This window comes from Elaeis guineensis, chromosome 4 (genome assembly GCF_000442705.2).
Source record: "Elaeis guineensis isolate ETL-2024a chromosome 4, EG11, whole genome shotgun sequence".
NCBI lineage: Eukaryota > Viridiplantae > Streptophyta > Magnoliopsida > Arecales > Arecaceae > Elaeis > Elaeis guineensis.
In genome coordinates, this window is record NC_025996.2 from 20,129,075 (window position 1) to 20,138,722 (window position 9,648).

Consider the following 9,648-nt stretch of genomic DNA (forward strand, 5'->3'; position numbering starts at 1 on the left):
ATTCTACAAGACCCATTCTTGATCACGATGGAGCGCTTCAGAACTCGATTAAGATCACCATCCTGGTCTGGTACGTATTTGGAGTATATATTTATTCCAAGTCAAGTTGGGAACAGGGTGGATCCGGGTGTTTCCAGACTACTGTGGCAATTGGCATGGCACTGCTAAGTGGAAGTACTCGAGGTCTTCTTGTTAACCTTTTCGATTGTTGTCAACCACTTTAAGCATGGATCCAAGAGGGATTGGTCAAAACCCAACGCTAATTTATTCTCATTCTTCCACCTCATTCACTTTATTAGAATCATCTCTAGCATCTAAAGTGGAAGCCACAAAAGCCTCGGAGGAGGCGGCCGGGGGCCTTCAACACCACATGAAAAGACTTCAAAAGAAAAATAAGTTTAAACTCTACAAACCCCTTCCTTTCACTCAAACAGAACGGAAAGCAAGGCAACACGAGTCAAACAAACAGGCGTACGTGCGACAGCCCTCTGACTCCACAACTCTCTCCCTTCCCCATGGGTTTCCCCTCCAACTGAAGGCGTTCGCTCTAAGCCTCCCACCCAAGCCCAAACCCGAGGCCAAAGTCTTTATTTACCACTGGCACGGTCCGTCCAAAAGCCATAAAGAAGAAGTGCCTGCTAGCGCCCTTACCCGCCCTTTTCCAACAACTCCCCCCCAGCTTTTTATCAGCGAACGGACAAGGTTATTTATAGAGAGGTGGGGAGCGGATTCCTAGGGTGGGGGAGTGGTTCTGGGTTCCAGGCGAGGGGGAGTTAAAAGAGACCAAGAGCGAAAGGACGTCCTTTCTGGAACGCTGTTACGTTTTTATGGAGGCAAAAATAGATGGGACTATATATATAATTCTATATTATATTATACAATATCGTATATAATACTACTGGTGCAACAAAAAAAAAAAAAAAAAACAAAAACGGTATAGAGTGGTGGTGAAAGAAAAAGAGAATTGATGTTTATAAATTGTGATTGCTGCGGACGGACGGATGGATGGGAGGATGGTGGGGTAGAAGAAGGCTGTGTTCCCGAGGAGAAGAGCCAGTTGCTGCTACCCCGGCCCGCTTGGAGAAGTGTAGCCCGTGGCGTCTTCGCTCCTTTGTCCGTCCTAGTCCTCTCACTCCATCCACAGAAGCACCGCAGACGCTTGGATGGAATGGATAGAGAGAGAGAGAGAGAGAGAGAGAGAGAGATGGCAGCACGTATCCCGGGCAAACCGTAGCACATCTGGGGAGGGAGAAGGACGTGAGTAGGTTGGACTGCAGAAATGGGAGTCAAAGGAAAGATGAGGACAAGACGATAACGGGGTTTGTTCATCGTGCCATCAAACTGTGCTTGGAACGGAGATTCCGATGGCATTTACAACCTCCTACTGTTGCTCATGAATAGAGATGGTACGTAGAAAGATGGGGCCTTCGACAAGGATTTGGGCTTGGTGAAGGAAAGCTGCAATGGCTCTGAGTGGTTGGTTGGCTGCGAAAATATGGATGATGGGGCACGTCTACCATTTCCCTGCTAGACTCTATATGCGGCCTAGATAATTTGAACGCGACCCGCTGGTAGTAAAACTTTTAGCTCGACAACGATCAAAATGTCATAATGTGACACTGTTAACAAAAGAAATAAATGCAGAAGTACGGAGAAATAAATGTCATAAAATGCATGCATACATGCATGCATGTACAAATTTGCACGTCTCAATCTATAACAACTACAGTGGTTGTGCGATCGTATTTCTGAAACAACTATTATCTGAACATTTCTACCACTTCCAATTTTTTAGTTAGAATCACTCTGTTGTATGCCTAAAATCTACTTACAACGTGAGTATACTGGCAGTTACTGGATGCACGGGGTCTTACATGCATGATCCATGCATGCTTTTTAATCTACTCATTGAAAATTTAATAATAGAAAGATAATTACCAATTGTAGATGAGATGACTGTCTTGTGACACACACACACACCCCGATTGAGCAGCTATTTTTGCCATATGAAATTTGTAATGTTATTGTCCAATTAAATGCAAAAAAACACGAGTCAATAAATTCTTGGAAGAAAACACTTGATCAAAGGAATTTGTGACAACATCATGCACCAATATAAGGAATTCAATAATGCTTTATTATGCTAACAGAAAATTATGATGCAATTAATTGTAAAATATATTAAAGATGACATAGAATTGTATATGTAGATCGCAAATAGATTATCATCGAATGAGGGATGTAGTATTTTCAATAAGTAGTAATTACAAAGATTTCTCCTAATTGAAAACAAAAGAAACTGATCATGATACATAAATGTGGATAACTATAGGGTGCTAACTGATTTAGTTGATAAATTCTTCTATGTATATAATAGACTTAGGTTGGATCCTTTTCATTCGACTTTCAGCCAGGCTTAATTTTAGCCACCCTTCTTTTTCATTTTCATTTTTTTTTTAAAAGAGTGTTTAAGATTATTATAAAAGATGTAAATTCATTGATCCTTATATTAACACATTTCCTTTTTCTTGGAGTAATCTAATGTATAAAGGCGGAAATTTTGAAGTTTGTCTTGATGTATACTTGGTAACTGAAAGGCTTGCATTTGCTTCCTTGGTCATTCAAAGTTGATTTATCAAGATATTATTAATAGATGCAAGTCTTATGGTCGGAATAATAGGCTTCAATTTTTTTTTTTTTAAGAAAAAACATATGTGCTAGGCAAAACCATATAATATATGCTTAAAGTTTTTTCTTTTGAAAAAAAAAATATTCATGTCTTAGACCCATGACAGACCATAATATACAGCAGATTCATCTACCTCATCAAATATATTTTCTTAAGAACTTCTTATTTAGAGGAAAAAAGGAAAGATGATCAACTATGATTCATTATAAAGAAGTGTCATATTTTTTTGGTAGAAAATCCCATTAATTTTGTGCAACATATTTGTGCCCTCCTAATCCCCATCCTTCTATCCTTAAGTGCGACCTCATCTCTTGTGGATGAGTTCAACTCGAATCAAACCCCTCAACCATTCACCCAAGTGATAACTGATAAGAGATGGTATCATCCAAACTAAATTTAATTTGGTGGCTTCGTAAAAACCTTTTTTTAATGATGAAACTAGTAAAAACATGTTAAAAGGACAAGATTGCAAGATAATGGCATCAATGATGAAATTTACCAAGTATCAATACAACTCCTAAAAGTATATGACCGATCATATATAGCAAACAGAAGATTGATGTCGAGTAGATTGAGTGTCGTATAGATAAATGTTATGAATGTGCTCTATAAATCGTACCAATGAAGATATGATGTGGAACCCATGAGTATATTTTACACCCAGTAATCATGCAAAATTCTTACTCATAGATGAGTTATATGTGCCAAAATTTATGGATGCAAAGTAGTAATGTGTCGCACTTTAAATAATTTTGGCGTTGATTCATAATTGGGTCGAAGAATTTAATGTTTCATGTGGCATGCTTTGACACTTCACTAGCTAGCTGGCCAACATTTTACCCAGCTAGCAAAACCCTACACAACATGTCATATGACCGTTCCTCATCTTGTGGGTGCCTGATAAGGAATTAATGTACTACCACCTACTTGCTTGTTTTCTATACTACGTGCATTCACCTATACGATCACGTCGGGTGAAATGGCTAGCACCATTTCTCCTGACTACACATTGATGACACCACTTCTCTTGGACAGCCACCTTATTTAACTCACCAACATGGCATTCTTTTTTAAATACCCGTGCCGCATGGTCGCTGAAACACCTTACACCACCATGCCACCCCCATTAACATGCCCCATTAATGAAAAGCTTTGGGCGAGAGCATGCCAGAGAGCCAGGCCAACCTAATCAACTCCATCCTGCAGTTAGAAATTTCAAAGGGCCACGACCTAAAACCTCGTATGAAGGAATTGAAGAATTTTAGGTGGCTCACAAGAATATGTCTTTCTTGAATGGCCGCAGGGATTACAAGGCCATAAGGATAGCAAAATGTGGCCTCCCTTGATGAGGAAATTATTAGTTGGATTAGATCTACCAGCTCAACAATGGATCAGTCCAACCAAAAACAAACACAGCCAAAAAAGAAAAGAGAAGAAAAAAAGGGGTTGATGGTGTAAAGATTCATGTCCTATTATTGGATTGCACAATGATTGCTTCAAGCTTTATGCAGCAGGTGAGGGAATGAATTGGGAGTCTTTGGATATTTAAGTAGTACGCAATCCAATAGTTGATGTTGTGAAAATAGATCTATCATTCTTCTGTGCGAAAGAGACAACCCTGGCTCCAGAAAAAGAAGGTCAAGATATGTTGGTCCATATTGTTTTTTAGTTAGACCACCCATCCAACTAAAAATTGCTCTTCCTAGTCTCTTGTTGATTTGAGAAGTAGTATTTTTTTCCCCTTTTCCTGTTGCTGAAGCTTTGAGCTCATGCATGGCTTTCATGTCTTTCCTCTTTTTAGTTTTATTGTAATTCTAATAACGTGGAAGACATCAATAGTACCCACATCAGTTGTGAGTTAAAAGAACTCGTGCTTATAAGGAGAAGATCATTTTTTTCATGTGAGATATCTTTTAAATGATAAAATCGTAAGACCTATGAGCTAGATCTCACGTGTCAGGTCGAACTCTTATCCACAGCAATGACATCCAAAAAAAAAGATCGAGATCCATCTCGATTGAATGTGAGACTCTTTAAATTATATACATCGAAGTCTAATACAATCATAAAATTTATGGATCAATATGAATAATATCTCAAGTGTTGGATCGGTCTTTGTCCGCGACAAATCCAATCAAATATTCTATGTTTGAATGAAGAGCTGGGGTGATAATGTTGATCGGACGGCTGAAAAAGTTGGGGCGACCACAGGCGATTTATTGGCGAGGAATTGGATGGGCCGTAGGTAGTAATAGAGTGGTAGGCCTGACCTGACGCCTATCTGTCGGTGTCCCGACCATCTTGGTAGCCCCGCCGGGCGTAAGAGAGGACGCGGTAAACGAGGGACCTTTTCCCCGTCTCCTCCTCGCGTGGACTTTGTTCCTCACTTTCTCTGGTTTACATTTGTTTTAATATTTTTTTATTATGATTAGATTGGGGCAGAGATCAAATCATCCAACACACTCGGTCCGAGAGGTGGACGGTGATGGAGATTCTTAGTAATTGTTTATGATTTCAAGATATGGATTTACGGTAATTTGTTTAATTAAATGGGATCTATTAACGCATTGTTCTCAACTTAATCCGGTGCATCCAGTTTTTGTTGCTTGAATTAGAGATAAAGTCCACTCTATGGTAGAAATAATTTGTTGAGTAAAACTTAGGTTAATATAAAAATCTTGTCAGAATATATATATATATATATATATATATATATATATATATGTATATGTATATGTCAGATGTTTAACATTGCAATAAATTTTATTTTTTTTTTTTTCCTTTGAGGAGTGGAAGAGAGCGAAGTAATGGGATGTTTATATATTAGCTATCGTAACTTTTTTTCATGCATTGGCCCCAGACACTTCTTTTTCTCTCTCTTTCCTTGTTCCTAAGAGGCACCTCTCATATTCATACAAGCTGTAGTAAGATGAGTCATAACATGCAATTGGATACAGAAAAAGTTTTAAATGTGACCTTTCAAAGTTGACAATTAAAAGCACATTAATGCTTACACGATTCCCGATACTAGAAAACACATGATTGTTAAAAAAAAGCAAGCAAGGAATAACTTGTACGACCTCTCCATATTCACCAACCACATCAAGAAGGAGATGATAGAATAGCATGAGACAATTCATGTAAATATAATAGATTAGACAAATTACTTAAGGTCCAGTAGTACACCCTAAGTACCACTAATGTCACAGTATATAGATTGTGTAGGCAAGTCCAACTCAAGCTCGATTTGCTTTCCTTCTAACTCGAACAAAATCCTATCTAGCATATGGGACATGCTGTCGACCTTCTTTTGTTAGAAGACAAAAGAAAAAAAAAAAACTATAATGTGAACATGTTGAGCCCACAAAATTTGAATTCGACCACCTCCGGTGATCTCAGTCGAGAAGACTAGGGCCAGACCAGACCGTATCTAATCCGATGAAGTCCGGGATTCCGCTTATTCAATGCTGCTGCCCATGACTCCACCCACGGTCACGTGTATCCCAATTCACAACGCCAGACTATTCGGAATATCTCTTACCGGGAATAGTAAATCCCCAATAATTATCGCATCATAACAGCAATCATAACAAATGGCCGCACAGGAAATCGCGGGGGTGGGTGGACGCGCATTTACTCAACCACTCCCCCACTCCCTGCTCCCCGTCTCTCTCTTCCACACCCATATCTAGGGCTTCGGTGTCTCCCCCTCTCCCATCCCCCACCGCCTCCCCTCCTCTCTCTCTCTCTCTCTCTCTCTCTCTCCGCCGTCCATCCCCATCTGGACGGCTGACAGACGCCTTCCCCCAAACCGGCTCTGCCTATAAAAGAGAGAGAAATGGAGGAAGGGAGAGGAGGGCGGGGGTTGCATGAAGTCGTGGTCATTTCTGGAGGCCCGGGACCTGCTGCTCCTCTCTTTTGTCTTTACTCCCCCCCACCCGTTACCCCTTCTTTATTGTCTTTTATCTTCTCCCCAGCCCCTTTCTCTACTCAAACGTAATCATTTCAGCTATCATCACCCTTCTTCTCTCGTCTCTATCTCTCTATAATTTGCCCCCCTAGAAAGAAGCCGGGACTTGTGGGGAAGAAACGAGAAGAGAGGAAGTTTTTCTTTGAGGGGAATGTTGTCTGGCTCGAGGCTTCCAATTCTTGGAACTTTTTTTTTGCTTTAGATTTGGTGTTAAAGGAAAAAAAAGATCTCGGACCAGGCTTCATTCCCCCCAATCACAGCTTCCATCATCATCTTCGACTCTTGAATCGGCTGATATCTTCGATCTATATGCAGGTACGATGACTCTGGTTGTCAGTTTGTGGTTTCTTGTTTAGGCTCTGACTTGGGACCTTTTTTCTTGTTTTTTGTTTTGTTTTGTTTTTTTTTTTTTTCTTTTCAGGATGGTTTGTGGGGGAGAAGGGAGGGGATGCAGATTGGTGTAATGATGGTGGGTTTGGACTCCCGCGCTCTCTATCATTCTGCTTCTGTTCCCTTTCTTTCTTTCTTTTCCAGTCTGACAGGAAAAAGGGCATGCACAAAAAGGTTTTCATCATATAACTTTTGAAGTGATCTTCTTTTTCCCTCATTCCTTTCCCCCCTTCTCTGCTTCTTAATCTTTTCTTAGTTAGCAAGCTTATTCATGATAGGATATGAGATCTAGCTCTTTCCCCTTTCTTTTCGTTTGATTTCCCGTCCTTATTTTTCTTCCTTTTTTTCTTTTTTTTCCTCCACTCATGGGACTTTAAGAAAAGCATATTTCTAAAGTAAAAGTTTGGTAAACCCAGCCGTGATGTCCTTCTTTTGAGTGCTTATTTTTATTTTACTGTGAATCATTTGAAGTGCTCAGACTTGAGGACAGGAAGATCTTATTATAATGATGAGTGATTAATTTCATCTAGTAATGGAGCTATTTCCTGGGTTTACCGTCAACAAGGATATTGGAGATGTACTCCCGGATCCATGGTTATGTGATCGGAAAAAAGGGAAGTATTCTATTTCTCTAACACTTTCCATATCGTGATTCCCATATATCATTTGATGCGACCATGTTTAAGGAGTCACATGCATGCAGTTCTGGTGGAGATTTTTGTGAGGGAAGTATTGAATATGATTATTTCTATGATACATTTATATTGTCTGATGAGATCTCATCGGAGATCACTTTGTTCCTATCCTCCATTTCTCTTTATTTTCGCTCCTTGCACACTACTTTTCTTGATGATATGCGATCACTGCACCATCAAAACAAGGAAATATTCAATTTGGCTACATGGATGAGATTAGTTACCCTGAAATGAAATGAGTCTTTTTTTTTCTTTTCTTTTCTTTTCTTTCATGCATGTTTCCTCCTACCGCACATGTCGAATCCTTACTAGTATTTCTTTATATCACCAATTTAAATGCATAATCGACGAGATTCACCTAGTCTTCTGCATATATTTGATTTTGATCAGCATTATTCAAGTTCAACTCCTTACCATTTTTGATCCACATATCTAACTCGTTAACTTGTCTTCTTTTTTTCCTTTTTTTGTCCTTTTACCCATTTTATCTTTCGAGCATTTGAATTAACTGTATGCTTTAGTTGTCAGTGAATATAAAGATTCCAAATTAGTTATTTCATGTCTGGCATTCATGGGGTTCTGAAGTTTACAGCGGATGGCTTTTGTTTGCACCTAAGAACTAGTAAAAAGCCTCAGGTCGTATGCTCTAACCTTTGCATCTCTTTGAGCTGTTGGTATCGTTAAAGCTAATCTGTTGTTTTTGTTGCGCTAGCTGTTGTTTGTTACCCCCGGCATGGCATTAATCTCTCTTTATTGACAGTGGATCCTCCATGTAGAAAAGCAAGAAGATTAGGTCAGATGGTGGTTATCATCCTGGGTACGAGCAGTGAGCAAAGCTAGGGAGACACGTGTGGTGTTGGTCCGTAGCTCGTGGGAATGGTCATTTGAGCTGCTGTCATCCAATGTATAGGGTTTATAGGGAGGGGTGGTCTAGGGTTTGCTTGCGAGGAAAAAGAGGAAAATGTCTGTCTCCACCACCCCGCCTTAACCAGAAAGACCAACGTCATTTGTCCCATGCATTGGATCCCATCTCTCTCACTCCCATCACCTGACAGCCCTTCTAATGCTGCCGATGCCCTCAGAAAACCCACCCTTCCTGCAACTACTTTTAGGAGGTAAAAACAGTTCCCAAGTTTTAATGCAAACCATCTCCGGAATCTGGTGATCAATCAGTTATAATCACTAGTTACAACTTTATCTCACTCACTACTAGTCCTTGGGTTGGAAGTTATGCCTTTTGGCTTGGGGAACATGGACTTCATCTTGGCTTTTGGCCGGTGCTTTACCTTGGGAGTCTCGTGTCCACAACTTTCCATGTTTGATGGCAACTCTACACCTACATTTTGGAATGGTACATCAATCAGCACAAGTGGTTTGTGTGATGCCTGTCTCGCTTTCAACTCGTTTTTAGACTTCGAACAGCTGCAGGAGAGCCACATGTAAACAAGTATGAAAAGCTATTGAACTTGTCTGTTTCAAGGGCTTCTTATTACTTATCCACGAAACATAGTTGTTGCTTCTCTCTGAATGACATTTTGAGTTGTTTTTTTTTGGTACCTCTGATGTTATCTTTTGACTAGTGGGCACCTTTGATGGCTCTATCTTATCGATGATAGCCTGCTACCAGGTACAGATACATTCCAGAAAAAGAGAAGAAAAGGAAAAGAAAAAAGAAAAGGAATAAAATAAAAGAGATGCTCGGTGGCCAAGGATCCACTAAATATATTTACCAATAAAAGACCCACTAAAGATTGAGCGAAAGCAACAAAAAGCCTTGTTGAACTTAAACCTTCACCTTATGGAGATAAGAACATCTTTTAGCTAGGTTCGGCAAAGACCTTCTTGATTGAAAAAAGCTTCAGTAAGTGGTCCTGTCAAATAAGACTTTTATAGGAGCTAGAAAG

General features: G+C 39.8%; 1 long non-coding RNA gene across 1 annotated transcript; it reads left to right on the forward strand.

Moving 5' to 3' along the window:
• Positions 1–5,974: 5,974 nt before the first annotated feature.
• LOC105043489 (uncharacterized) lies at positions 5,975–9,300 on the forward strand. Its single transcript, XR_831704.4, has 2 exons — positions 5,975–6,974; positions 7,081–9,300. It is a non-coding gene; the product is annotated as an uncharacterized lncRNA (long non-coding RNA).
• Positions 9,301–9,648: the final 348 nt, after the last annotated feature.